This window comes from Protopterus annectens, chromosome 2.part0, assembly GCF_019279795.1.
Source record: "Protopterus annectens isolate FY-2018-M chromosome 2.part0, PAN1.0, whole genome shotgun sequence".
NCBI classification, from domain to species: Eukaryota; Metazoa; Chordata; order Ceratodontiformes; family Protopteridae; genus Protopterus; species Protopterus annectens.
This window is the reverse complement of record NC_056728.1, coordinates 634,946,368-634,973,215: the sequence shown is the minus strand read 5'-3', so window position 1 is coordinate 634,973,215 and position 26,848 is coordinate 634,946,368. Positions and strand designations below refer to the sequence as shown.

The 26,848-nt window shown below is 44.6% G+C and overlaps 1 protein-coding gene across 1 annotated transcript in view; it reads right to left on the bottom strand.

The window, feature by feature from the left end:
* NCBP1 (nuclear cap binding protein subunit 1) overlaps positions 1 to 26,848 on the bottom strand; it is a 2,903,332-nt gene that overhangs the window by 1,973,143 nt on the left and 903,341 nt on the right. The window lies entirely within an intron of this gene.

Here is a 26,848-nt window from a genome sequence, read left to right as displayed (position 1 = left end):
AGATAAGAACTGTAAGTCTGCTGTCGCTGCTGGTTTGAAGGGAGGAAGTGTTAATTTTTCTAGCACAAAATTGAGATCCCATGCAGGTAGAGGTGGTTTCCTTGGAGGTTTTACATTTTTGATCCCTCTCAAAAATTGTCTGAGGAGAGGGTGAGAGAAGACAGGAGGATCCATGTTGTACTCTGCTGAAATTGCTGATGCATGAATCTTAATGGAAGAATAAGACAGGCCATTGTGGAACAGTTCTGCTAAGTATTCTAGGATGTGTGCTAGGTTTGCCAGTGTGACATTTGTTCCCTTTGCTGCACTCCAAATGAGGAATCTCCTCCATTTGGCTGAATATGTTTTCCTTGTGGAGGGTCTGCGAGCCTCCAGGATAATGTCCTTAACCCTCTGAGATAAAACAGGTTGGTTTTGTGTTATGCAATTTTCCAAGCAGTTAGCTGCAACGTTTTTAAGTTTGGATGCAGGGTCCTGTAGTTGTTCTGCGTTAGAAGTAAAGGACATAGAGGTAGAGGCCATGAGTTCGTCAGAGACATGCTTTTCAGTAGTGGGTACCAATGTTGTCTTGGCCAGTCTGGAGCTATCAGAATTACCTTTGGCTGTTCCTCTCTGATCTTCAATAGAACTCTGTACATCAATGGGAGAGGTGGAAAGGCATATACCGTCAGGGCCTTCCAGCTGAAAGAGAGGGAGTCCACCTTCAGGCTAATGGGTGGTATACTCTTGAGCAGAATTTCTTCAGTTGGTGGTTGAGTGGGGATGCGAACAGGTCTGTTTCTGGCATTCCCCATTTATTTGTTATGGTTTTGAAGATGTCTGGATGTAACATCCATTCGTGAGCATCCGTGGTAGTCCTGCTTAAGCTGTCTGCTAGTGAATTCTCTTTTCCTGGTACAAATCTGGCCTGCAGTTGGATGTTGAGATTCAGGCCTAAGTTCCAAAGGTCCATTGCCATCCGGCATAGGGGGTATGACTGTGTGCCTCCCTGTTTGTTGATGTACCACAAGACTGTGGTATTGTCCGTCCTTATCAGCAGGTGTCCTTGCTGGAGGAATGAACTGAATGCCTCGATTGCATGCTTCACTGCCAGCATCTCCTTTAGATTTATGTGTAGATTCAGCTGGTCTTGGGACCATAGGCCTTGGATACACTTGTCTTCCATGTGTGCCCCCCAGCCTAGGTCTGAGGCGTCCGTGGTAATGGTCTGCCTTGGATGTGGTTTGTGGAAAGGCAATCCTCTGTTTATCTTGCAGGCCTGAGCCCACCACAGGAATTCTTTGTGCAGGCATGGAATGATTGGAATCAGGGCTTCTAGGCTGTGCTTGTGTTGAGACCATACATTCCTCAGGTACCATTGTAGTTTTCTCATATGCAGCCTGGCATGTGGGATCAAGATTATGCAGGATGCCATGTAACCCAGGGCCTGCAGGACTTTCCTTGCAGTAAGCTGAGTTTGTTTTGTTAATGCCATGAAATAGACTGATAGTTGCTTTTGTTTTTCCTCTGTGAGAAAAGCCATCTGAGCTATTGTGACCAGTTCTGCACCCAAAAATGTTATCCTTTGGGATGGCACTAGTCTTGACTTTTATATGTTGACTGTGTATCCCAAGGCATGCAGCAGTTGTATGACATAGGCCAAATCCTTTATTGTTTTTGTCTTGTTGTCCGCTTGTATTAGGCAGTCGTCCAGGTATGGGTAGATTTGAATTCCCTGAAGTCTGCAATGAGCAATTACTGATGCCAGGCATTTCGTGAATACTCTGGGCGCAGTAGATAAGCCAAAGGGCAATGCTGAGAATTGATAATGCTCTGATCCTGCAAGAAATCTGAGGTGTCTTATGCAATCTGGTCGTATAGGGACATGCGGGTATGCCTCCTTGAGATCTAGAGTCACCAGCCAAGACTCCTTGCCCAACATGGGAAGAAGTTGCTGTAGGGTCAGCATTTTGAATTTTGGAACAATGAGATATGTGTTCAGTGCGGACAGGTCGAGAATAGGCCTCCATTGATTTTCTTTTCTTGGTACAAGGAATAGTCTGGAGTAAAATCCTTGGCCTTGTTCCATAGATGGTACCTTTTCTATTGCTCTCATCCTTAGTAAGCTGATGATTTGTTTTAAAGCCTCTGATTTCTGGCTTGGTGGAAGGTTTGGCATTCCTCTCTTTTTTGGTAGAGTGTGGAAGTGAAACCTGTAGCCCTTGTCTATTGTTTGCAAAGTCCATTTGTCTCCTGTAATACAATGCCAGTTTTTGAAAATAAAGCTAGTTTTCCGCCCAAGGGTGCTTCCAGTTGTTCCCTGGTAGGCGGAATCAGAGTCAAGTCATTGTGTCTGCCCTGTGGAAGTAGTTGCAGTCGCAGCTGTGGCGGCACTTCTCTGGTTGGCAGGTTGCCACTGACGACCCCTATAGGCACCCCTAGATTGACCTCTGCCTCTTGGGCGCCTATTTCTGCCTCTCTGTGCTCTAGAGGTGTCTGGAAAGGACCAATTCTTTGAAGGCCAATTTCTGCTGAACCTCCGGGGTTGGACCTGCAGGAAATCCTTGACTGTTTGGACAGATTTTGCTTTTTCTTCCACTTTCTTTAAAACCTCCTGTGCTGGGGAACCAAATAAACTAGGAGTTTTGACTTAACATGGTCTGGCAAGGATTGGTCTTTTAGCCAGGCATGTCTTCGAATCACTGCTCCAGTCATAGCTGATCTAAATGAAGCCTCCAGTGCATCATAGCCACATTTCAAGAAATGATTACTGACCTGCTGAGAGTTGTGTACCAAATCCTGAAGGGACTTACGGTCTAAAGGTTCAGGAGAGGCCAGTTTTTTATTCAGCTGATCCAACAGAAATTCCTGGTACTGTATCATGTGAAACTGACAGTTTAAAGCCCTGGCAGAAAGAGTAGCAGATGTATAAAACTTTTTACCCCATCTCTCTAATGCTCTAGATTCTCTTTGAGGGTAGGGGTTTTTTGGCAGAGGCAGCGGCAACACCCTTAGGGCCCTGAGAAATGGTTTCTGGGTCTGCAGCATGGGCCTTATACAAGTGGAAGTGAGAATCCGGGACCCTGTAGTATCTGTCAGGTTTGGCAGGGGCTGGGGGAAGAGAATCAGGGGCAGTACTAGCATCATTGTATGCATCATCAACAACTGATAGTACAGGTGGTATGGCTAAAGGCCTATGCTGTGGTAAGTGTAAGAAAGTCCTTAGCCTTTTCCTAGAATCAGAAAAATCCTGACCCTGCCACTGGAAGTGTTCCCTCATAGAGTGTAGGGTTTCCCCAAATGAAAATTCTTCTGGAGGAGAGGCTGAAGGGATGGAGTCTTCTGCATCAGAATCCTCATAAGGTGAGTATGGGCCTTCCTGATGGTCAGATAAATCTGAACCATCCGAGGAATAGTCAGTGGAGAGAGGTTCAGGGGGTTCAGTCCTAGGCCTCTTTTCAGGAGGGGCTTGTGAGGCCCTGTCTGGGTGAGGTTTGGATCCCCTGATCAGAGAAATCAGGTCCTCAGCAAGGCTGAGAATGAGTACTTGAAGTAGGCCTGTGAGAGGGAGCCTTTGTAGGTAAGGCCTTGGAAAGTTTTGCTGTTTTAGCCCTGGAAAAGGCCTTGATAGACATAGAAGCAGGGGGCCTAGCTGCCCCACGTGCAGGAGTAGAGATGTCCAACGGAATAGTGTCGGACAAATCTTGTGTGACTGCTTCTTCAGGAGTTTCTGTAGCTGACTCAGTCATGGCCTGTGTGGCCTCGGTTGTCGGAGGCATGCTTTCGGCCGAAGGAAGAACCGAGGTCTCGGTCTCAGCCGAAACAGAGACACTCGCGGTAGGCCTAACCGTGGTTTCAGCCGAAACCGCGGGCCGCGAGTGTCGGTCCTTTTCCCTGCGTTTTTTTAGCTAAATGTGTAGTCGGAGTCTCCGACGGCATTTTATATGCAAAAGCGGAGCCAAAAAACTCTTCTGCAAACTCCGACCGACGTCTAAGTGTCCGTCGGTTGAAGGAGGCACAGGCTAAACAAGCTGATACGTCGTGGTCTGGGCCTAAGCAAGGAAGGCAGTAAGAGTGGAAATCCTTATGAGGTATTTGTTTCCCACAAGTTAAACAATTATTTACTTTGTCTGACATCGGCTGAGGCAAGAAAGAGTCCCCAACGGGGTACTTAGCTTTTTTAGAAGTCTTCGGTAGTTGAAATCTCTGGATCTGACCGACCGGCACTTGCGAACAGCTTCTGCTTCGGGCACCGCGCGGCAAGAAAGACTGGGGAAAATGGCGTCGGCTGATGCCTTTATACCCCAGGAGCTATGACGTCGGGTGAAGTGCGACATCAGCCGAGTCCAGACCCAGACATTGGAATCCGGCCGACCAAAGGGCTGCCTGAGGCAGGACAACCCATATGTTATGACTGCAGATGCATTCTTGAAGGACATCTATACGCTCACACGTGTGTCACAAGATTCAACCAGAAAAGCATCTTTTTGATACATCTGCTTTGAGATAACAGCCCTTGGCAAGAGACAAGCTAAAATAAAAACATTCCTAAAGTTTGGTGTTTTGGAACAAAAAAGAGAATCCTCACGCAATTCGAAAAGGGTATTTCAGAGCTATAAGTTAAAGCTCCTACGCATAGCAAGAGCAGAAAACTAATTCAAAATGGAAAGGGATGATGTTAAAACGGGGGGAAGCTCAAGAAAGGTCAGTGGTGCATGTGGTAAATGCGTAACAATGAAAAGATAATTAGCTACAGGTTTGAACCTTACTCCTGGCAAATGTAAATGTGTGTGTGTAGGGTAAAATATTTAGTGGGAAGAAATAGCCAGGGAATTGTTACGGCTAGGCTTGTAAAGGCCCTAGGGCCGATAGCCTAGTACCAACCTATGAAACAAGGAGAGACTGGGATTTCGGATGAAGGCCTTTAAAGAGAACAATCATGCAAAATATTATATTCATAAAGCAGCTCAAAGTATTTTAACAACTAAACCAACACGGGTATAGAGAAAGGAGATTCTGCTGATAGGGATGACTGCAATTAGGGATATGGAAAATAGACAAGAGGTGGCTGAAATTTGGAGAAAACTGGCAAAGGAACTAAGACATTGGGAGCAAATAACTAGAGGGAAAGGTAATAGAATGGGAAGAGGCCAAGACCTTACTTAGACTGCAGATTAGAGACTGCCTTCCCTATCAAGGACTGATAGAGTACAGGCAAAGAGAAAGAAACGGGGATCATAAAAGAAAGACCAGCACTGGTAGAGTGTAGAACAGAAGTTGCCATTAAAAAAGGAATAATCAAAGAACATAAAATATTGTATGATATCTATAAGAATCAGAGGAAGTTAAAAAGGATTGGAAAGAGACTTTATAAGCAATTCACAAAGAAACAATGGGAGAATGTATGTATTTCTCCCAAATCTACAACAAAATTTAGAAGATTTAGGATTTCTGCTTGGAAATGTTTACATACATTTTTATACCCAAAGTAGACTAAAGAGAATTCTTCCTTAGGTAGACAGCAAATGTTGGAGGTGTGACTGGAAAGACAGAGGTTCTTGGGGACATGTTTTCTGGGAGTACGATGGGTTGGCAGACTAAGGATTTCCCTGCTGGATGCACTGTCAGAGATGCTGCGTTGGCAGATTGGTGTGATGAGGGAGATGATTTCTCTGAGCTATGATACAGAATTGTACTTGTCTAGACATGGTAAGGCCTTGTTGTGTCTAATTACAGTGGCTGCCAAAAAAGTAACTACTAGAAAATAGAAATCAAAATCTAAACCAACTACATTAGAAGTAGTAAATATATTAAGAGATAGAACAACTGGAATTGAGACCTTTAGAAAAGGGTACGAGCAAATTACATAGGAAAAAAATGGGAATTGTGGAATAATACATACAGGGAAGGAATGAGGTTTAAAAGAAGGCAGGACTTAAGCTATGTAACTACTAGATAAGTGATATATAATGTTTGCAACTGGGAGTGTGTCAGTACAGTTTCTGCTGTAAAATGCTTGCAGTTAGGATCGTGTCAGTGTGGTTTGTTTTCATTTACTGCTTATGTCTAAAGTGACAGTTTAATAAAGTGGTTTCTTGTTTAAGAAAAAAAACAAGAAAACTCAACCCCAACAGTCAATCTGGGATCTTGAGGACTGAAGAACTCTGCTTTCTGGAATCAAGATGGAGGACTATTGACTCCTGCTTGATCATCAGGGGTTAAGGCAGTGAAACAAACTCACAACATACCCATCAAAGTTAAGTGGGTGCTCATTTCTCCTCCTTAATCAAAACTAGGGAGAGGCATAAGCCTGAACCTTTTTTATTCAAGTGCAAGCTCACAGTCCTGCTGGATGCCAGACTTTCCCAAAGGAGATTCAGATAGACCAGTTTTCTGAGTGCTTGTCCTTATGATGATCCTAGTTTATTTCTAGAACTCCAAAAAGGTCTCTCCCACCACTTTCTGTAGGAAGAGCTATCAATCACTGCTATTACCCCGGTTCAAAGTACACTAAACTTCTCTCTCCAACTAGCCAGAATGAACTTCTGATGACTGTGGCCATTACAAATGATGTTCTCATCCCTTAGGTGGTACTTGAAATGTTGGCAACGGTCTTAACTGGTAATCTGACAGCCACAGAAATGCTCATTTCAACAGTGTTTATCTGGCAGCTAGATATATCTATATATATCTATATCTATATATCTATATATCTATATATCTATATATCTATATATATATATATATATATATATATATATATATATACACGTGTGTGTGTGTGTAGTCATCCAAAAATTAAAGGATTTACAAAAAACATGAAATTCTGATCAGTGCTGAAAATGTAACCAAACAAGGCGGGTTCTTGATGTCAAACCACTCTTCCTGGTGGAGGAAACATTTTTAGTGTTGGACGGGAGAAATAAAATCCTTTTCTGGTGTCAAAAGATGATTAGAGAGAAAATAAGATGCATTCCAACCTTATCATATGAGCTACACAAAAAAAGTTCTCATTGATAGGCTCTTGGCTGAGGGTCATCATTTAAAAAAAAATTTTTCAATGAATTATACACAGACATAGAAACACTCCAATACCAATGCAAGTATACAGTAAAAGTGTATCTCCCACATCACCCATCAGTTCGCCACCCAATACCGTAGCATGCACATTCCTGTAAATCAAGAAATGACTACACTCGTACCCATACTGTTCACAAGAAACACACAAGCACACACTGTCTGGGTTACAAGAAATTCCATCAGTTGAGACTGGTGGGAGTAACCACCCATACAAAGGGAATGGAGGAAGAGTATACCTTACCCATCACGGACTGTCCTCTTCATAATTCGTTTGATGGGTCCCTCTGTATAGAAATTTATTAAGATAAAGCAAATGTAAGCGGGGTCTATATTAGATCACCGAACCCTTAAAAAAGTGAACGGTGATTGATCGAACTTATGTAAGCGAAAGTTTAAAATATCGAAGCAACAGAAACCCGAATTTTTTCCTAGGGAAAGAATTTGGTTGTCTGTTTCTCTTGCTTCGGTATTTTCAGTGTTGTAATGAAAAGTTACGGGTCGGGTTCAGGTAAGTGTGCAATTGTGCAGATGTGTGTTAGGGCGGGTTAAGTGAGTTAGGGTTAGGGAGCGGGTGAGGCGAGTGTGCGATAGTGACGGACCTTAGGGTTAGGGTTTGGGTTAAGGCAAGTGGATAGTTAGTGGTGTGTGTATAGTTTAGTGTAGGGTTATGTGTCAGATTTTAGGTGTATGCGTGTGGATTGCTGTTTGTTTGGTGTGCTTGTGTTGTGTGTGTGTGTTTTGGAACAGTAATTTTTTTTCCCTAGGAAAAAAATCGCTGTTCTGACAGTTTGAGATTGTAAGCTTTCACTTACATAAGTTCAATCAATCACCGTTCGCTTTAAGCGTTCAGAGATCTAATATAGACCCTGTAAGCGTTTCTAAAGAAAAAATGCAATAGACTGAATAAAGCTTGCTTATGCCTTTCAGTAAAACATACAGAAAGGTATATCATGCAGAAATAACGTTTTCACAAAAGACTGTAAAATTTTGCAGGATGTAAACTGTCAGCTGTCTACAATATATGTAGTAGTTTCAGTGAAACTACTACAGAGCTGTTAAACATGGAAACTGGCTTCTCAAATGTGTACACATTTGCAGTCTGTAAAGCTTAGTGGAGCATACTTCATGCCAAAAAATATATGTTATTTGAAGTCCTCCCTAAAGTATACATCTTTGAAAACAAGGAATCTAGCATTCAAACTGAAGAAAAAACATATGTACTGCTTGGAACACATGGTGAAAGGGACTTGTTGCTCAGTTTAGTGTGCATAAGAGAATGGAGTTTCTGGGCAAAGCTCATGCTGAAAAAATTCCACTGCCTGAGGAAATGAGCAGCTGTTGCTTAGAGGTGGAAACTGCATGCAACTTTTGCTACTGGTAGTGAGGCAACAGATAAACTAACAAATTATCTGGTCCTATCACTACCAGCAGCAGATAATCTCACACATTTCATGTTTATAAAATCATTTTAAAAACATTAACTTTGCACTTTTTGTTGTACAACTGTGTATCTGGTCACACTATTTCAAAAATTATTATTCAGTTTTAAAAGCTTGTGGGCTGGTGGCTTACTTATTAACCTAAGGATATGAACAATGAACTGCTGTTAACTTAAATACCTTCTTAACTCTTTTGAAGGGTTACTGCTCAAACAATGTTTAACAGTTGGTTCATCTTAGTATACAGCTTGTGTTTTGCATGTGCTAGAGCAGTCTAGTTGGTGGTAGAATTATAACAAAGACATAGAAAGGAGTGTTGGTACTGGAGAGTGATAAATAGTCTTGGACAAATTGTCGATTATTGTTGACAAGACAGCACTGGACTGGAACCAAGGTGGATAAGATCTCAAAGAGCTAGTAATTACAACTTTTCTCAACAACTGGTCATTGCAAATCTTATTTGGGTGTGGCAGGCATTGGCTAGTACTCTAGGGAGCACACTTGCATACAAGTAAATGCATACTACCACCCTTGCATATTATGTTGGTGGTCAGGGGTACGAATCTTGAGACACTAAATCATCATCAGATATAAACTGGTTAGTGGTTCAGATTTGAGTTCAAGATAGTGCTGTAGTAAACTGGTAGAAATGAGTGGCTAGTGTGAACACCCACGTCATATTTGAACCTAAATCCCAAGCAGTAAACCACCAAGATGGAGGGAGTAGTAACACTGTGCAAGACAAAAGCCAGTAAAAGCTGTGCTCTGCTGTACTAATTTTCTGAAGGAAGCTCAACTCCCAAAATTGTGGTCAAATAATCTGGTGAAGGTATGCATCAAACACCATGTGGCCTGACACAACTAGCTGCAACGCAGGCATTTCTGAAGCAAGCAATGGAGGCAGTGACTCACCCAGCAGAGTGATCTTGGATTATAGTATCTACCAGATGATGGTTAGCCTCCAAATGAAAAACTAAAAAGCAGATAGAAAGTGCCTGACTGGTAACTACTACCCCTTTTCACTATGGAGTGAGGCACAGGAAAAAATGTACCTTGTCCTAAGAATGTGCACCAACCCAACCTTCTAAAAGGCCCTGTACAAGGCCACATATGAAATCCTATATCTGTGCCAGAAGTTTGGTTATCCTATAGGGAAAAGGTAATGGCTAACAGGAAGAACATGTCCCAAGACATATTTCAAAGCCACCTAGCTAGCATGGACAAACAGTAGATAGGCAACACTGTTGATTATAAAGTTCAGGATCCAAAGAGGGGAGGGCTTCTTCAATGGAGGCAGAATATGCAAGGCACCTTATATTAATCAGTCAGTGTTGGGAACCAAATTCTCTTCACATATTCCAATGCCCAGACAACACATGCACCCTGAGTGAGAAATAACAGAGGTCCATATCATAAAGGTGTTGAAGTTAAGAACACTTGCAATCTAAAAAGTACAGGTGGTATTAAGTAACTTCATCCAAAGTGAGAAAGTACAATTGTGTAAAAGCTTACAGTAACAATAGATGTCTTTCTCTTCACTGCTGAAATACTCTACAGAAGGGACTGCCTGCCAAGGATAGTCCAATGTTCAGCCAGTATACCAAAGCCTTTAGATCTTATAAGTGCTGTACGTCACATGTATACTCCCCGCATAAGACAAAGATGAAGTAGGGACCCAAGCACTCAGAAATGAATTGCCCCAGCAGGAACATAATTCCCTCATGGATAAAAAAGAACATATACATCTAGAAGAAAAAAAAGTAAGGGCACCTCAGCTAGGAGGGCAATAAAAGCACATGAGCAAGAGCTATAAAAGAGGGGAATGGAGGGAAGGAGGGATGAGACACTGCAACGCTGAACAGAAGGACATCTATCATTATGGTAAGATGTCATGCAAATATCCTACATCTTTCCATATCAATGTCACAGTATTTATTACAGAAGGGAGTATACAAGAGCTAAGGTGGTGGCTAGGGGGAGGAAGGCACAGAGGAGCCTATAAACTCATGCAGAATAAGACCTGGCAAAACCCACACTGGCCCTAGAAATAACACCCAATTTATGTTTAGTGAAATTATGAATAGAGGTCCAAATAGCAGCCTCAAGCATGGAATTGGTGTTCAAACCCTTGAAATAGGCACCAGATGAGGCAACTAGCCTAGTAGTGTGCGCCTTTACAAAGTAAGCCATTTGTCATGAAAATGAAGAAATGGCCTTAGAAATCTAGGATAAAATGATTTGCTTGGAAACAGCCAAACTCTAAGACCAGGAATGAAAAGAAAAGTACAGTTTTGTACCTACCATAAATGTAGATGTCCGAGAGGTATGCATCTGCAGTCCTAACATATGGGTTGTCCTGCCTCAGGCAGCCCTTCGGTCGGCCGGATTCCAAAGTCTGGGTCTGGCCTTGGCTGATGTCACACTTCACCCGACATCATAGCTGCTGTGAATTGGGTATAAAGGCATCTGCCGACGCCATTTTCCTCAGTGTTTCTTGCCCCAGATGCCAGGTGCCCTCTAGGAAGGCTAAATTTGGATAAATGCAAATGATTCCAAACAGTAGAGAGAGCAAACAAAAATAAACATGTATATACATATATACAAACAAATACACCATAATAGATTCCCCCAGCTAGCTACAAGATGGGCAAATACCCTAGGAGTACCACAGAGGGGAAGGAGGGTGGGTAATCCTGACTGCAGATGCATACCTCTCGGACATCTACATTTATGGTAGGTACAAAACTGTACTATGTCCTTCAAGGATGCATCTGCAGTCCTAACATATGGGTAGAATACCATAGCCAAACTGCGGGAGGAGGCACTAAGATGATTATGGTGTAGTTAAGATCCCTTGCAAAACAGCAGTTGCAAAACCTGCTCGGGATCTGGAGTATAAAGGTAGATTATAATGCTTGGCAAATGTATGCACGGAGCTCCAAGTAGCAGCTTCTAAAATGTCTTTGGTAGCCACTCCCCGTAAGAAAGCTGTAGTAGTGGCTGTAGCCCTTGTGGAGTGAGGTCTGATGTTTTCTGGAGTTGTCTTTCCATGAAAAGAGTAACAAAATCTAATGCAATTTCCTATCCATTTTGAGATCGTCTGTTTTGAAATTGCTTTTCCTTCCATTCCTGTTGCATATGCTACCAGAAGCTGGTCAGTTTTTCTGTTGTTCTTGGTTCTGTCCAGATAGTAGCGCAATTGCCTGTGCACATCCAAGGTATGCAGTAGTCTTTCCCCCCTGTTCTGTGGGTTGGGGAAGAAAGTTGGTAGGTGGATTGCTTGGTTCAATGATACCCTGGAGACCACCTTTGGCAAAAAAGTAGGGTTAGTTTTCAAGGACACTCTACCTGATGGAAGATAAGGAAGGGTGGTACTGCCATTAATGCCTGTAATTCAGAAACCCATCTTGCTGAAGTGATTGCAAGCAGGAAAGCAGTTTTCCAAGATAAGAACTGTAATTCTGCTGTTGCTGCTGGTTCGAAAGGGGGAAGTGTTAACTTTTCCAGCACAAAGTTAAGGTCCCATGTAGGCAAAGGTGGCTTCCTTGGAGGCTTTACATTTTTAATTCCTCTCAGAAACTGCCTGAGTAGAGGATGAGAGAAGACTGGAGGATCCATGTTGTATTCTGCTGAAACTGCTGATGCATGAATCTTAATGGAGGAGTAAGACAGGCCATTGTGGAAAAGTTCTGCTAAATATTCCAGGATGTTAGCTATGTTTGCTAATGATACATTTTCTCCTTTTGCTGCACTCCAAATGAGGTATCTTTTCCATTTGGCTGAGTAAGTCTTCCTTGTGGAGGGTCTGCGAGCCTCCAGGATAATGTCTTTAACCCTCTGAGATAAATCTGGGTTATTTTGTTTTATGTAATATTCCAAGCAGCTAGCTGTAGTGTTTTCAAGTTTGGATGTAGGATCTTGAAGTTGTTCTGTGTTAGCAGTAAAGGAACTAGAGGTAGAGGCCATGCGTGTGTCCGAGACATACTCCTCAGTAGCGGGTACCAATGCTGCCTCGGCCAGTCTGGAGCTATCAGGATGATCCTTGGGTGATCTTCTTTGATCTTCAGTAGCACTTTGTGCATCAAAGGAAGAGGTGGGAATGCATATGCTGTCAGGTTTTCCCAACTGAAGGATAGGGAGTCCACCTTCCAAGCAAGTGGGTGGTATGTCCTTGTGCAGAATTTCCTCAATTGGTGGTTGTGTGGGGATGCGAACAGGTCTATTTCTGGTAGTCCCCATTTCTTTGTAATGGATTTGAAGATGTCTGGATGCAGCATCCATTCATGGGCATCCGTGGTAGTTCTGCTTAAGGTGTCTGCTAGTATATTTTCTTTTCCCGGCACAAATATGGCCTGGAGCTGAATGTTGAGGTTCAGGGCCACATTCCACAGGTCCACTGCCATCCGGCATAGTGGATATGAGTGTGTGCCTCCCTGTTTGTTGATATACCACATGACTGTGGTGTTGTCCGTCCTTATCAACAAATGACCCTGTTGAAGAAATGGTCTGAATGTCTGAATTGCCTGTTTCACAGCCAGCATCTCTTTTTGATTTGTGTAGGTTCAGCTGGTCCTGTGTCCATAGGCCTTGTATACACTTGTCCACCATGTGTGCCCCCCAGCCTAGGTCTGAGGCGTCCGTGGTGATAGCCTGGCTTGGGCGAGGTTTGTGGAAAGGCAGTCCTCTGTTCAACTGACAGGACTGAGCCCACCACAGGAATTCTTGTTTCAGGCATGGAATTATTGGAATCTGGGCTTCTAGACTGTGCTTGTGTTGAGACCATATATTCCTTAGGTACCATTGCAACTTCCTCATATGCAGCCTGGCATGTGGAATCAATATTATGCAGGATGCCATGTAACCCAGGGCTTGCAGGACTTTCCTTGCTGTAAGCTGGTTCTGTGTTGTTAATGCCATGAAATAGAGTGGTAGTTGCTTTTGCTTTTCTGCTGTGAGAAATGCCATCTGATTTGAAGTGTCCAGTTCTGCACCCAAGAATGTTATACTTTGGGATGGTACCAGCCTTGACTTTTTCATGTTGACTGTGTATCCCAGGGCTTGCAGTAGTTGTATAACCTTTTCCAAATCTTTTCTTAATTTGGTCTTGTTGTCCGCTTGTATTAGGCAGTCGTCCAGGTATGGATAAATCTGAATTCCCTGAAGCCTGCAATGAGCAATTACTGATGCCAGGCATTTCGTGAATACTCTGGGCGCAGTAGATAAGCCAAAGGGCAATGCTGAGAATTGATAATGCTCTGATCCTGCAAGAAATCTGAGGTATCTTCTGCAATCTGGTCGTATAGGGACGTGCAGGTATGCCTCCTTGAGATCTAGAGTCACCAGCCAAGACTCCTTGCCCAGCATGGGAAGAAGTTGCTGTAGGGTCAGCATTTTGAATTTTGGAACAATGAGGTATGTGTTCAGAGCGGACAGGTCGAGAATAGGCCTCCATTGGTTTTCTTTCCTTGGTACCCGGAAAAGTCTGGAGTAAAATCCTTGCCCTTGTTCCATAGGCGGTACCTTTTCTATAGCTCTCTTCCTTAGTAAGTGGTTGATTTGTCCTAGAGCGTTTGTTTTTTGGTTTGGTGGTAGGTTTGGCATTCCTCTCTTTCTTGGTAGAGTGTGGAAGTGAAACCTGTAGCCTTTGTCTATTGTCTGTAAAATCCATTTGTCTCCTGTAATGTAATGCCAGTTTACGGAAAATAAGGCTAGCTTTCCACCTAAGGGTGCTTCCAGTTGTTCCCTGGTAGGCGGTATCAGAGTCAAGTCATTGTGTCTGTCCTGTGGTAGCGGTAGTAGCTGGATCTGTGGCAGTAGTTCTCTGGTTGTTAGTCTGCCACTGACGTCCCCCTGTAGGCACCTCTGGATTGACCTCTGCCTCTTGGGCGCCTATTTCTGCCTCTCTGTGCTCTGGAGGTGTCTGGAAAGGACCAATTCTTCGAAGGCCAATTTCTACTAAACCTCGGAGGCTGGACCTGTAAGAAATCCTTGACTGTTTGGACAGATTTTGCTTTTTCTTCCACCTTCTTTAGCACTTGCTGTGCAGGGGAGCCAAACAAACTTTGTTTCTCCATGGGAGCATCTAGGAGCTTTGACTTTACATGGTCTGGTAAGGATTGCTCTTTTAACCATGCATGTCTTCTGATCACTGTTCCAGTCATAGCTGATCTAAAGGAAGCCTCCAGTGCATCATAGCCGCATTTTAAGGAATGATTACTGACCTGCTGAGTATTATGTACCAAATCCTGAAGGGACTTATGGTCTATAGGTTCAGGAGAGGACAGTTTTTTATTTAGCTGGTCTAACAAAAATTCCTGATACTGAATCATGTGGAATTGACAGTTTAAGGCCCTAGCCGAAAGAGTAGCAGAAGTATAAACTTTTTTACCCCATCTCTCTAATGCTCTAGATTCTCTTTCAGAGGGGAGGGGGTTTTTGGCAGAGGCAGCTGCTACAGCTTTGGGGCCCTGAGAAATGGTTTCAGGATCTGCAATAGGAGCCTTATACAAGTGAAAGTGTGTGTCCGGGACCCTGTAATATCTGTCGGGCTTAGCAGGGGCCGGGGAAGAGAGTCAGGGGCAGTACAGGCATCATTAAATGCATCATCCACAACTGTTAGTACTGGAGGAATGGCTAAAGGCCTATGCTGTGGTAAATGCAAAAAGGTCCTTAGCCTTTTCCTTGAATCTGAAAAATCCTGGCCCTGCCATTGAAATTGCTCTCTCATAGCATGTAAGGTTTCCCCAAAAGAAAATTCCTCAGGAGGAGAGGCAGAAGGAATGGAGTCTTCTGCATCAGAATCCTCATATGGAGAATAAGGGCCTTCTGGAGGATTTGAGTTTTCTGAATCATCCGAGGAATAGTCTGTAGAAACTGGATCCGGGGGCTCTGCTCTAGGCCTCTTCTCTGGAGGGGGTTGAGAGGCCCTGTCTGGGTGAGGTTGGGATCCCCTGATCAAAGAAATGAGATCCTCAGCCAGGCTGAGCATTTGGGAGCTAGAGGTAGGCCTGTGTGAGGGGGTTTTAGCAGGCAAGGCCTTAGAAGATTTAGCTGCTTTAGCTCTAGAAAAAGCCTTGATAGACATAGATGCAGGTGGCCTAGCAGCTCCATGTGCAGGAGTAGATATGTCTAAAGGAATAGTATCTGATAAATCCTGGGTGCCTCCTACAGCAGGAGAAATTTCAGTAGCAGATTCAGCCATGCTGTGTGAGGCCTCGGCTATCGGAGGCAAGCTTTCGGCCGAAGGAAGAACCGAGGACTCTGTTTCAGCCGAAACCGAGACACTCGCGGTTGGCTTAACCGTGGTTTCGGCCGAAACCGCGGACCGCGAGTGTCGGTCCTTTTCCTTACGCTTTTTAGCTAATTGTGAAGTCGGAGTCTCCGACGGCATTTTGTAAGCAAAAGCGGGACCAAAAAACTCCTCTGCAAACTCCGACCGACGTCTAAGTGTCCGTCGGTTGAAGGAAGCACAGGCTAGACAAGCTGATACGTCGTGGTCTGGGCCTAAGCAAGGAAGGCAGTAAGAGTGGAAATCCTTATGAGGTATTTGTTTCCCACAAGTTAAACAATTATTTACTTTTTCTGACATCGGCTGAGGCAAGAAAGAGTCCCCAACGGGGTACTTAGCTTTTTAGAAGTCTTCGGTAGTAGAAATCTCTGGATCTGACCGACCCACTTGCGAACAAGCTTCTGCTTCGGGCACCGCGCGGCAAGAAAGACTGAGGAAAATGGTGTCGGCTGATGCCTTTATACCCAATTCACAGCAGCTATGACGTCGGGTGAAGTGCGACATCAGCCGAGGCCAGACCCAGACTTTGGAATCCGGCCGACCGAAGGGCTGCCTGAGGCAGGACAACCCATATGTTAGGACTGCAGATGCATCCTTGAAGGACATCAAATAGTTACTTAAACTTGCAAAATGTCTTTGTTTTATTCAAATATCTAAGCTGTCTATGCAGATCCAAGGTATGAAGGATCTCATCAACTGCAGACTGTGGAGAAGGAAGAAAGGGGAACAGACTGATTAAAGGACAACTTATTAACTACCATGGGCATAAAGGAAAGATTACTTTGAAGAAACATCATGTCTATGAGAAAAATTAAAAAAGGAGGAGCAACCATAAAAGCATGTAGTTCATATACTCTCTTGGCTGAAGTAAGAGCGAACGGAACCAAATATGTTACAAGGAAGCTGAACTAGCAGGCTCAAAAGGAGCCAGAGCCAATTTTTCAAGTAAAAAGTGAGGTCCCAAAAAGGCAGAAAGGAGGACTCAAAGGCAGACGAGCAGAGACTGGGATAGCTGAGTTAACTGAAGAATATGCCAACCCAGCATGGAGCAGATCACACAAATAAGAGAAAACCAGAGAAACCTGCAGAAAGGATATCCTGATAGTGAGAAAGAAAATCTTTTCCATTTGGACATGCACGGTTTTCTGGTACTGTGTTTCCTGGACTCCTGCAGAACATGGAGCATGCCCTCAGAAAAGAGGTGTCATCTGAAAAGTGGAAAGATGAAGATGGATAAAAGATCCTTTGTCTTGTGTGAGAAGATCCACCCAGTGAGGTAACTTGTGGTGATTGCTCCTGGCCAAGTGATAGGGAGAATGAAATGCTGTTGGAGCCAAAAGGGGGTTTATCAGCAAGATTTTTGGAGTCTTGGCTTATCTTATGCACAACTCATAGCAACAGAGGAAGTGGGGGAGGCATAAAGAAACATTCTTTTCCAAAAGACAGGGTGCCCTCACTTTCCAAGTCAGAGGATTTGGTACCCAAACGGAAAAAGGTTGAAAGAAACAAAACCTAGGAAGCAGGAAGAGAAGTCAACATGGAAACAGCTTGAAGCCTGCAACTGAGAAAAAAATAATTCTAGAAGGATGTCAGAACAGATTTATTGAGATTTATGGTGAATCCCAGACTTTATAAAAGACAAGTGGTAAAGTGGCGATCCTGCAAAAGACTGCTGGCAGAATAAGCCTGACTGGGAAGGCCATCCAGACAGGAAAAAAAATCTGAATTCCTCAAAGTCTGCAAATGGCAATGACAGAAGTGATACATTTGATGAATACTCTTGGACAATAGAAAGACCAAAGGGCAAAGCAGAGAACTGAAAATGAAAGGAAGAAACAGAGAAACAAAAATTTCCTGAAGAGACAGCATGGGGATGTGAAGGTATGCATTCTTCAGGGATAGAGAAGATACAAAGGCCTTGGGAAGAACATGAAACAAAGTCTGAACAGAGTATACAGAAAGAAGGAACCTTTAGAAATGTGTTAGAGAAAGATCCAGAACTGATCTCCCTGCACTCTCCTTCCAAGGAACCAAAAGCATTCTGGAGTAAAACACCTTTCCCACTTGGGTGAATGAAACATGCTGAGTGGTGCCCTGATCCAAAAGGAAGCCATTCTAGAGGAGGTTGTAGAATGCTTGAAAAGGACGAAGGGAATTTCCAAACCATGAAATATCCCTGATGAATGATACACAACACCCAAGAGTCCCAGGTAATCTGATGCCAACTTGGAAGAAACAGAGAAATGCGAAAAGAGAAGGAAACCTGGCCATGAGGAAGAAAAGGCCAAATGTCAAATGGAGACAGGCTTGTTCTGAAAAGAGGGGGTCCGAGTTGATTTAGCAGGGGAATACACCTAGACCACTTCTTACCTTTGGCAGGTGGGCAAGTCTGCCTATGGACAAAGGTTAATTCCTCAGGAATTTGGGGATAGGGGAGACAAATATGTTTGAGTTCCTGCAAGACCTTACCCTAGATGGACTATACATTACCCACAGGAGCATCCAAAAGCTTGGCTTTTATAACATCAGGTAAAAGCTGAACATGAAGCCAAAATTTAATGCCTCATCACAGAACTAAATGCAGCAACCCTGGAAGAGGCATCAGCTGCATCATAGCTATATTTTATGGAAAAACTGGTGACCTGAGAAGTGGACCCTGGCAAGGAAGGAGCTGAAGCCTTCCTATCAGAATCAGGAAGGTCAGACACCACCTTTGCTACTTGAAAAAGAGCCAGGACATACCTGATACACATGGGCTTGGTAAGTAATAGCACTAAAAGACAAGATGTCAGCAGAATATACTTTTTTGCACAACTGCTCCATAGCCTGACTGTCCTTATCTGAAGGAAGAAGCTTAGTAGATGGCAAAAGCATAGAAGGCTTACCAGTGGAAACAAACCACTGAAAGATCAGTAGAATGGCACTTAACACAAAAATTTATAATAGTCAGGCACACTGTGGAGCGCATCGGGTTTCTTAGGAGCTGGGGGCTGAAAATCAGGAGCAAAAAGGGATAGCAGAAAAGGCATCCAAAAGGGCTGCCACAACAAAGGTAGCAAAAAGATATCCAAAAAGGCTGCCAAAACAGGAGGATAAGCAGATGGCTTGGGAGACTCCATCTGCAAAAGCTCATAATACCTCTTCTGAATGTCAGAGACCTGGGAGCAATCCCATTTAAAGTACTCCATCGTATAAGTAGTATCCCCAAAGGATAATTCTTCCAAGGTGGAGTCTGGGCTCAAAGAATCCTCTTCCTCTGAACCACTGTTTAGAGGAGATGGAATATGAGAGGAGTAAGCAAGGGATTCCTTCCCAGAATCAAAGTCCTCATCTGAGAAATCCAATTCCCTAGGCCTCTTAACAGCATTGGAAGACCAGAGAGGATCAAGGATTGACACCCCTTGAGGAGGCTTCAAGGCCAACAAAGCACTGAACAGACCCAGAGTAAAATCTATTTGTGTTGGGGAAATAAAGCAACAGGAGTAAATATGTTAAGTTTTCTGCTTTTTCTTGAGCTGACCCAAGGATTCTCAGTGGTTCAGTATCCTGAATCTGAGGAATCCTCCCTGGTCCCTCAGAAATAATCAGAGTTCCCCCCTCAATGTCCAGAACTGACACTGGAAAAGCCTCTGAGGATATGTGAGAAGTTGGATCCATGCTAGCCTCTGAGTCATGGCAGAGAAGCCTGAGGCATGCACCAGATGGCCTTCAGGTTTTCACAGTTTCTACAGAGACATCAGGGGAAGGCCGAACAGCAAACTGGTCAGACCTCGCCTTCTTGACAGACAGCTGACCCTCAAATGGAAGGATTCCACCACAGCACCCTGAACCAGCGGTTTAAAGTCTTTGGTTCTCAATGTATATGGATAAGTGACGACGTAGGGTCTTTGGGACCTACATTTGACAAATAGAGAACCGAGTATGGTCGCATGAAGCACCTAAGCAAAAAAAAAAGATACTGGTTGTGGTGGGCTTTACAGAGAATCTGCCTCCTACACTGACATTTTCCCCTCTTGGATGACGAACACAAGTACACTACAAAAAAGAAAAAGTTAAAGAAACCCAACAGGGCACTTACCTGAGGACAACTTGGTACCCAGCACAGCAGAAAGACATTTAGACTGACTTTTGAAAATGGCATTTGGACTGGCAGCACAGAAGTTCTGAGCATTTGCATCCTTACATCACACCTTTATGCCCTATGCCTTTACACAGTGAGCATACGTATGAACGGCACTTATAAAAGAATTAAAGGCTTTGGTATACTGGTTGGATATTGGGCTACCCTTGGCAGGACACCCTTCTGTAAAGAATACTCCAACAGTGAGATGGAAGGACATCCACTTTTATTTAGAAGCATAAGCAAGCCTAGTGGAGGTTTTCTTAGCAGACTTAATGACCTCTGAAGCTGTGGAACAAAGCGTCTAATATCTGTGCTCAAGTCAAGGAATCCTTGCATAGAACAAGAAGTTATGTTCTCACCATAACGTTCGATGTATGTAGTCCATCTCGCTTTGCATTCTTACCCGTGGATTCGAAGCCAAACTTCAGCTCCAACTCGAAGTCTTCAATTGGCTCATGGCTAAGAGGTATCCCATCATGCAACAGGTCTATTCCCCAGATCTTGTTTGCTGCAAGCTCTCACACATGCACGCTGAGAAGAACAACCCCAACAGAAAGGACTACTGACACCTAGAGACAATACCACCGACACCTAGAGACAATACCACCAAGTCCTCCAGGAGGGGGAAGGAGGGAGGATTAGTAAGAATGTAAGGCGAGATGGACTACATACATCGAACGTTACGGTGAGTACATAACTTCTTCATGTTATGTTGTCCAATCTCGCCTTCATTCTTACTAGCACCTTGATCTTGGGTGGCTCAGTGAAAAATACTCTTGAGCACCGTGGAACCAAAGGAAGATCTGCCTCTACAGACCAGATCTAATCTGTAGTGACTAATAAAGGTATGTGGCGAAGCCCATGTTGCTCCAGCACAAATATCATCCAGTGACATCCTAGCCTGAAACGCAGTTGAGGTAGCCACAGATCGTGTAGAATAAGCCTTCACTTTAAAGGGTAATTCTCTGCCATTGGAAACATAAATAAATGAGATGCAATCGAAGACCCAGCGAGACAAAGTTACCTTAGAAATCAGAACCCCAAGTCTAGTGTCTGAAAACGAGACAAACATTTGATCTGATTTCCTGAAATCTTTTGTCCAATGTAAAGAGAAACGCAATAGTCTATGAACATCCAGCTGATGAAACTTAAATTCTGCCTTGTTGGAGAATTCAGGAAAAAACACAGGCAACTCAATGGATTGGTTGATACTGACAACAGAGGCAACCTTTGGAACAAATGGAGGGCTGGTTCTTAAGGAGACCCTATCTTTGTGAAACACCAAATAAGGTGGCCTAATCGATTATGCTTGGAGTTCAGAAACCTGCCTAGCTGAAGTATGGCTACCAAGAAAACCGTGTTCTATGACAAGAATTTAATGTTACACGTAGCTGTGTGCTCAAAGGGAGTTGAGGTGAGCTTTAGTAGTACAAAATTGAGGTCCCATGTCATCACTGGATCAAAGACTGCAGGTCGGAGTAACAATGTCCCTCTCATAAAAGCCCTACAAAGCCTATGAGCCATAAGGTTGGCCTCATTAGCAACGTGAAAGGTAGAAATCGCTGCCAATTGCACTTTAATGGTTGCTGCAGCTAAACCCTGACTGAACAGTTGAGAAAGAAATTCCAATACTGCCAAAATAGGCACTGTATAAGGATCAATATCTCTCTCAGGGGCCCAAATAGAAAATCTCTTCCACTTACTGGAATAAATCTTCCTGGTAGAAGGCTTGTGGGAAGATGATAGAATATGGACCACTTTCGGGGAAAAATCATGAAGCCTGACTAAAGGACGGAATTGGAGCAGCCAAACTGTCAACTTGAGGGTCTGGATGGAGGGATGGAATTGTCCTGACATATGAGTCAACAGATCTGGAGCTGGGTCCAGAATTCAGGGATTGCCCATTAGATAGGGTTGAAGGAAGGGAAACCAAATCTGACGAGGCCAGTGTGGGGCAATGAGGATCATTTTGTTTCCCAAAGACTGTGCTTTCTGAATGACCTTTGATATCAGAGCTAACGGTGGAAAGGCGTAGAGAAGACTGGAGGGCCAATCGTGAGTCAGAGCATTCCTGGGAGTCTCCCCCTCCGGGGGGATAAGGGTAAAGTAGCTGCTGCACTTGGCATTGAGGGGGCTGGCAAACAGACAGCAGCAAGGCTGGCCCCATCTCTTGAATATCTCTTCCGCAACATAACTGTACAAGGACCACTCGTGAGGCATTAGGATAGCTCTGCTCAGCTTGTTGGCAATCATGCTGGACTTCCCTGGTATATGCGTTGGGAAGACACCGCCCACTGCCAAACTCGAAGTGCCTCCCTGCAAAGGGGGTGTGATTTGGTTCCTCCCAGTTTGTTCAGGTACCATGCCACCGACATGTTGTCTGAGTGGATAGCAATTGTCCCTAGAGACAGAACGCTCTGAAGTGCTTGCAATGCTAATAGCACTGCTCTCATCTCCAAGACATTGATATGCAAATGGATCTCGTGATCCTGCCACGTGCCTTGGACAGTCCTGCCAAGATAATGCCACCCGCACCCGATCTGGGAGGCATCCGTAGTCACCATGGCAACTGGAGAAGATGGGACAAAAGGCTTGCCCACGTTGAGATTGCTGGCCTGAAGCTACCAGCGTAGATCCCGCTTGCACGTGTCCGTAATCAGAACAGAATGGGAGAGTAGAAGATGCTGTAGTGACCACTGGGCGAAAAGCAGCCACTGAAGAACCCTCATGTGTAGTCTGGCAAGGGGAACTAGCATGATCGTGGCAGCCATAGTCCCTAATAACTTGAGGACCACTTTTGTCTTGACCTTCCTCGATAGTAGTAAGGCGTAGACCAGCTGTTGTAGAGCCTGAATTCTCTCTTCTGGTAAGAAGGCCCTCATGAGCACCGTATCTAGCTCAGCGCCGACAAAAGTGACACTCTGCAAGGGCAACAAGGCAGATTTTTCCCAATTTTACAGTAATTCCTAACCTTTGGCACAGTGTAATGGTGGCGTCCCTGGTCTGTGAAAGTAGATGCCTGGTGGTGGCAGAAAGGAGACAGTCATCCAGGTACGGAAATGCTTGGAATCCCCAATGTCTCAAGTGAGCTGTTACCACTGCCATACATTTGAACACCCTAGGGGCTGTGGTGAGACCAAAGGGCAGAGCGCGAAACTGAAAATGACTGGCTCCCAGCCGGAAGCATATATGACTTCTCGATGCCCTGTCCATCTTGATATGAAGTAAGAATCTTTGAGGTCGAGGGAGCACATCAACACATCTTTCCCTAAAAGAGGAAGAATTGACTGAGGTGACCATGCGCAACTTGGACTTTTGTACATGAAGGTTCAATCGGCTAAGATCCAAGATGGGTTTCGGATCCCTTGTTCTTTTCGGCACCAAAAAGAATCTGGAGTAAGTCCCTAATCCTACTTGGTTGATGGGGACAGGCTGGATGGCTCCCTTTCTAAAGTTGCGGAATCCCTGCGACTGGGTGGAACACCTGGGATTCTCTTGGTCGGCAGGGAAGGAGAAGAGAAGGGAATATGATAATCTCTGGAAATTATATTTAATACCCACTCGTCTTGGGTGATGTCTTGCCAGGCTTCTGGGTATAAAGAAATGCGACCCCAGACCGGCTCCAGAGACGCACAGTCGGGCCTCCCTTCAGAAGCGCTGGTAGGGAGAACCACGAAAGGAATCACGGTCCCCTGGTTACGCGGGCCTCCTCTGCCTCTAGGGCAGCGTCTACCTGAATTTCACCCCCTCCCCTGCCTCTGGAGGGGGAATCACTTTGTGCACCCAGAAAAAACCTCTGCGACTTTCTGAACCACATTCTCCCACCCTTCTGGCCCTTGGGATAAGGTCTAAAAGGCATGGAAAAACTGACTCAAGTGGCAGACAGGGTTTTTCCTTCCTGTTCGCACCTAGTGAGTGTCCTTCACCATGGTTCCAAACAATGATGAACCATCAAAGGAGGCGCTGGTGAACATAGGCCTCCGCAAAATTGCACAGGTGCATCCAGGAGTGTCTCCTAAGAGAGACTGCGGAATCCGCTGCCCTACTCGCTCCGTCGGCTGCGTATGAGATCAGCCTCATGGAGGAGTTGGTAAGAGAATTTAGGATAGACATCTGTGCCTTGACCTTCTGTGCCACGGCATCAGAAATGTTACCCTATAGAGAATCCTGTAGCTCTTTTAGGAGATCTCTCTGGAGCCTTGTAAAATGCTTCAAGTAGTTCAGCGACCGCAGTGTAAAGGCCACTGAGGTAAACACACGCTTCCCATACCTGTCCATAGCCCGGGACTCCTTGTTAGGTGGAAGGACAGTAGACGAAGTTTCAGAAACTTCCTTCTTGGTGGCCGCTGCCACCACCATGGCATCTACTGGAACGCTTTCAGTTAGATATTCCTTGTCAGAGGGGGCGGACAAAAACTTAGTGTCTCCTAGGGACAGGTTCCACAGTGTCAGGAGTTTCCCACACCTTTCGACAGACAAGATCTAGTAGCTCATCAAAAGGTGGAGAAACCCAAGAGGCAGAGGGTTGAGACCCAAAAGTCTTCAAGAACACAGATTTGGAGGGCCAGCCACCTCTCTATCTGAAAAAGAGACATCTTCAGAAGATGACTTGGGGGACCCCTCTGACTCCTTGAGGTCGATGTCCGACATGAGAGACGCATCCTGGGAGTCGAGGTGTTTCCTCTTACACAATCTCTTCTTGGCGGGTTCCTCAGGCAAAAAAAACTGTGGAGATGTCAGAAAGTTGGGGACCACTCATGGAGGTATCACAAGGCTTAGGGTCTCCAGCTGCCCATGGATAGAGCGTGATCCGAAACTGACACTGGTGCTGGAGGGGGCACAGTATCGGTGCTGTAGGATGTAGCTGACGACCTGGCCAGCACACTCCTCAACCTCGAGGGCTGATCCCCCCCAGCTCCAAAGGCCGACTAATTGTAGAGGAAACAGTAGTAGCCCTCGGCGCCAAGGAGATGAGGTCCGAAGCAGATGTCGGGTCCAAGCTCACTTGAGCCGAAGCACCAAAAGGAAGGCTCAGAACCGATGAAGATCGATCAATCCAGCTCGGGTCCGATCGGAGAACCATGGACGGAGCCAATGGGGTCAGAGCAGAAATCGGAACCGAGAAGCCAGACAAGGTTACTGGAACTTACCCAACGGCACCAGACGGAACCGACATCTCTGGCTCCAAAGGCCGAGAAACGCTCGGAGGAACAACAAAGGATGAAGAGGCCATAGGCTCCAGAGCCAACTGGGTTGGAGCCGAAATCAATTTGGCCAACACCAATGACTGAAGCAATTTTTTCACCAGCCTATCAACGCCCGCATCGGAAAGGGTCCTGGAAGACCTGGAAGATAAAGTAGGAGATCTGGATCTCCCTACAGAAGGGGACTTGCATGAAGGAAAACCGTTTGAATAACTGGAGACCGGCTCCGAACCAAAATATCCGTGACCGGCTCCGAAAGGCTGGGAGCGATATGGACTTAGTCAAGAGACAACCGTCTGTCGGCACTGAGGGCAATGGAACTGAAGGAGACGCTGTTCTAGCAGCTTTCTCTTGTGGCTTCGAAGAAGCAGACTGAGCCGGAGAGCACTTCTTAGAAGTCTTTTTGTCCTTTTTAATGCACTGGAAGACTTAGCAGAGTCTTCCTCGAAGGAGTGTTTAAGCAGTCCTTTCAAAATTAGCTTGTTCTTCCTCTCCTGTAGCACATGGGGACTGAAGGAATGACAAAACAAGCAGGACTCTTGGAGGTGAATAGCTCCCAAGCAGTACACACATACAGAATGCCCATCAGTTAAAGACATTTTATTGTTGCATTCAACACACTTTTTAAAGCCCGAAAGCCTGTGTTACTTAAAATCCTTGGACATGCTGAAAGGAAAAAAAACAATATGTACACAAATTAAACCCAACTAACCCCGCAGAAGAAACACAGCCTCTAACTAAAACGGCCGAGAAACCGGTGGGAAAATCAACAGGGAAGACTAGATCCTCTAACTTAAATGAGCCTAGCCCGGGGAAACAAAGGCAGGATAGCACCACTAGCCAGAAACAACACTAAACGCTAACAGAATGGAGCACCAAACCAAAGACCACACAGAAACAATGGGGAGGACTAGGTCCTCTAACTTAAAACAGGCCTAGCCCGTGGGGAAAAAAAAAACAATGGGATACTGAAACAGTCAACGACATGGCCACAAAAAACAGCCAGAGAAACAAAACAAAGGCAGTAAACCATCACTACCCCACACACAGAGCTATGAAAATAGCTTTTTTGAGCAACAAGTCAACACATTATAAAAATTTTATAAACAATATACTTAGCCACGGCCAAAAGCAAGACCACGTCTCAGCGTAATGAGCGGCAAACGAGATCTGGGGAATAGACCAGTTGCATGATGGGATACCTCTTAGCCACGAGCCAATTAAAGACTTTGAGCTAGAGTATGGCAGAGTCAGAGCAGAGGTTCAGCTCTGAACCCACAGGTAAGAATGAAGGTGAGATTGGACTACATATCAAAGGTTGCCTGCATCATTATAGACCTGTTTATACCTGCTACCGTCACAATAAACATAAGTCAATAAAAATGACTTTTGCTCACTCTATTGAGAACTTTGAGATGAGACTAGAAACATCAATAATGCAGAGGAATCTCCTAAGCAGAGAACAAAAGTATCTACCACTACTTCAATCTTGCCCTGTTGACTCAAATAGGAGAAGAAAGGTTAGGACTACAGGCCTTCTGACTGGCAATTACATTGAACTCTAGGGGTGCCTTTCATCCAGACCCAAACCAAGGACACCATCTGAATCTAGAGAGTTGGCAGAAGACAGAGAATCTGGCTCAAAGCATCTGCCACACTGTTAATGATGTAAGGGATGTTAACAGCACAGAAAAAAAATGCCACTATATATGGAACAATGTCAAATGAACATCAC